The sequence below is a fragment of the Sorex fumeus genome, unplaced genomic scaffold, assembly GCF_029834395.1.
Source record: "Sorex fumeus unplaced genomic scaffold, SorFum_2.1 ptg000249l, whole genome shotgun sequence".
In the NCBI taxonomy this organism is placed as follows: Eukaryota; Metazoa; Chordata; class Mammalia; order Eulipotyphla; family Soricidae; genus Sorex; species Sorex fumeus.
In genome coordinates, this window is record NW_026606306.1 from 173,051 (window position 1) to 176,692 (window position 3,642).

At 45.5% G+C, this 3,642-nt stretch overlaps 1 pseudogene; it reads left to right on the forward strand.

The window, feature by feature from the left end:
- The first annotated feature begins 1,819 nt into the window (after nt 1-1,819).
- Nucleotides 1,820-2,488, forward strand: LOC130018287 (uncharacterized protein C6orf62 homolog; annotated as a pseudogene).
- Nucleotides 2,489-3,642: the final 1,154 nt, after the last annotated feature.

Below are 3,642 nucleotides of genomic sequence, written 5' to 3' on the forward strand. Positions count from 1 at the left end.
GAGAAAGCTTATCATTAGCATGGAATCAAAATGATGAAGGAGATGCTGATGAATTCACACAGGAAATCAAGAGGCGATGCCCAGGAGGGCCCTGTGTCAGCCTGGGATGTCAGGGAAGGCCTACAGCCTGGAGAGTGAGAATGCACCAGCCATGCTGGCAGCTGGTTCACGGGCTTTGAAGGAGATGGGATTTACTCAGTGCCAGAGGCCAGCGGCCAGTACTTTCTTGTGTCTTTTCACCTCTCTTGGCGTGTGTCTTAGAACCCCGATGACTGAGAACAGACTCAGGCCTGCGGCTCTCTATTCTCAATGACCCTTTGAAGCCAACTTGCCAGCCATTTCAGTCACCTCCGGGAATTCACACTAAACACCCTGACTCAAGATCCTTTATATTAGGTGGGCACCCCAGCCTGGATATAGCACCACAGCAAACCCATTGACTGGATCCACTTTGAAATTTATGGAGTCCTTATGCTGCTGAACAGTGGCATAGGAGTGCCCTGATCCTCCTTGCCCACGCTCACTTCACTCCAGACTGTCCCTTGTCCCTTCCCCAGCCCCCACCCACTTCCTCTGATGTAGTTCTTCCCACACTAGAAAGATGCTTGATTCAGCAAGTCCACATGACCTGTGGTGCACTGCATCCAAGTGTGTGCAGATGCCACAACAAAATGCGAGTAACCCCAGTGAATACCATAACCAACTGTGGGAGCACTGCAAATCCTGGTCATTACAACAGTGAAAAGGGAAGAGAAAGGGAAAATGAATGAACATTAACAGCATCAAGTAAGGCATAAGCACATCCATCCGCATAGTCCTAGACAGGGTCAGAACCAGCAATCTCATTGTTTTCCACCTTCACAGCTGTTCTTCTCACTGGCGTGGCTGCAGAGGAAGAATCTCACATGGAGTTGTCATCTGCCATCCCTTGGGACAGCAATAGCTTCCTCTGGAATGTGTCTTGTAGGACCTGCCCGCAGCTCTATTTCAGGTGGTCTAAGTACTTATGATTTTGTTTTTTTAGTCACATCTGGCAATGTTCAGGGCTTACTCCTGGCTACGCACTCAAGATTTACTCCTGGTACTGCTCATGAGACCATATGGGTTGCCCCAGGGATTGAACCTCATATTGTTCACGGACTAATCTAGCTCTGTGGTCTGGGATTACTCCCGGCAGTGCTGAGTGAACCATGCAGTGCAAGACTAAACCCAGACACAAAGCCTGCACTCCAGCTCTTCGTTCTATAGCCGTGTTTTGGGGGGCTTTCTTCATTTCTATTTTCGTCGGGGAAGCAGACTGGAAATGCTCAGAGGTTACTCCTGGCTCTGTAACTCAGGAACAACTCTGAGCAGTTCCTTGGGGACCAAATGCTCTATCCACTGCACTATCACTCTAGACCCAAGGAAGGTCTTATTCTCAGAAATATGCACACAGGGTTATCGTGGCTAGTTTTTTATTCCAGCAAAGATTTGGTCCTAAGTATATAATGCGCTGTGAACATTCATTCAATTGGTGGTGGGAACCATGACTTCAAACGTTGGCTTTTGATTTGAGGTCACACCTATTAGTTCTCAGGAGCTACTTCAGGTTTGGTGTGAAAGGTTGTTGCTGGCAGTGTTCATGGGACCACAGGGTACTGAGCATCTAACCAGGGACTTCCGTTTTCAAATCCTGTTTTCAAACTCTGGCTTTTGAGAACTATTCCTAGTTTCTTATTGGAGGAGTGGCGGTATCTTTCTCTCTGTCTCTCTCTGTCTTTCTCTCTCACTGTCTCTTTCTGTTGGGGCCGGACTAGATGGTGAAGATGAGTCCGTGTAGAAGAAACAAGCTCTGTACAGACTACATGCTCAGCTTAGAAAGAAAAAGAAGCTCTAGCTGACCAGTTTGACTTCAAGATGTATATTACCTTTGCATTCAAGGAGAAGAAGAAAAAAATCAGCAGGTTTTGAAGTGTCTGAGGTCAAACCAGTCATGACGAATAATTATAAGAAAATATCCTAAAAGGTGTGCGGGATTCCAGCTATTCCTTGGAAAGTTCCATAGAGCTTTTAAAGGAGGATGTGGTCCAGCTTCCTGCTCCTCGATACCAGTCTGTGAGAAGGGATGTCATTGACTGTACTCAGGAGATGTATTTCATTCTGTGGCCTTAGAATGTTATTGAAAAAAATTGTCTGTCTACTGTTTTCTAGTTGGAAGGAATCTGATGAGCCTTTTCGTCTCATTCATGCCAAATTTGAGTTTCATCACTGTGACTATGAAAAACACTTTCTGCATGTACTGAGCCACAAGGACAAGACTGGAATTGTTGTCAACAATCCCAACCAGTCAGTGTTTCTCTTTATCGACCAACAGCATTTGCAGACTCCAAAAAATAAAGGTAATATCTTCAAGTTATGCAGCATCTGCCTCTACCTGCCAGAGGAACAGCTCACCCACTGGGAGGTTGGCACCGTAAAGAAACACCTGCATCCTTCCAAGCCAGAATAGAGTCTGGGCCAGCACAGTGGAGAAGATCAGAGTGCAGCAGGAGATCTTGTCTTGTTTTCTTACCACTTTATTCTTTCAGAGATTAAAGAAAATGGACTCATGCACAGAACACTCTGCATTTTGAAACTTGTTCATCCTGATTTCTTTTTAAATCATTTGTATCTCAGAACTGAAAAAAAATTAGCTGTCTTCTTCACAGACTGTGTGAAAGAAGACTTTGCATATTTGCTGCACTGTATCAGCATCTTGTTAAAAATGTCAAATGAAAGGACTATTGTACACCGAAATGCTTCAATGTATTTGAAAGCACAAGGTGATACTCTTTTTGACGGTCTTTCCATTTGAGCTGGTTTTTGCCTCTTTGACATCTGTCATCAGCATTTAGAGGGTAAGAAGTACATGTAGGAGAATAAATAATTTTTACAAATGCAATAGCTTTGCTATAATTACCGTTGATCCAGAACACTGTCAGATTCAATCTAATGACCAGAAGTAGTTGTTCTAAAAAGAAAATTCAACCACGGAAAAGAAATCTTAAATGAAAAAAGCATCTCATTGCAGGTATTCTAGCCTCATTTTACTGGGCCAGGTTTGTTTAAAAAAAAAAAAAACCAGACGAGTCCATGTAGACTATCCCACTAACGGTCAGGAATACAGGGAACCATGAAAATGGGCGAGACAAGACGTGTGTGTCCAGATTGGTTTCAATGAGGCTCAACATCTCTTTCTTTAAGCTGCCTTAAGTAAAAAACCTAAATCTTAGTATAGCAGAAGAGTCAGTCTTTTCTCATAGACCAGATGACACCAGACCCACTTGACACCAGATGCTTGAGGTTGTAAATAACAGGCCAGAACATTTGGCTGTGTTTCTTTCCTGAGGGCTGAAACTAACTGGCTTGTGAACATAATCAAACAATGTATGTCATAATGCCCCCACTTAGGGGGCGTGGCTAGGGGCCAGTTGGTGGGGGCGGGAGGGGGAAAGCGCTGTTGCTCTGGCCTTTAAAGGTCAGCGGGAAGGCGGGTGGGGCAGGCCTGGCTGGGACTGCGGGCTCACGCTCCCCACCTGCCAGGTCTCACGCTGAGGCGGGCTCCGTGTCCTGCGTGCCTGTGCGGACTGCGTCACGGGCGTTGACCGCCGACCGCTGGTGGTG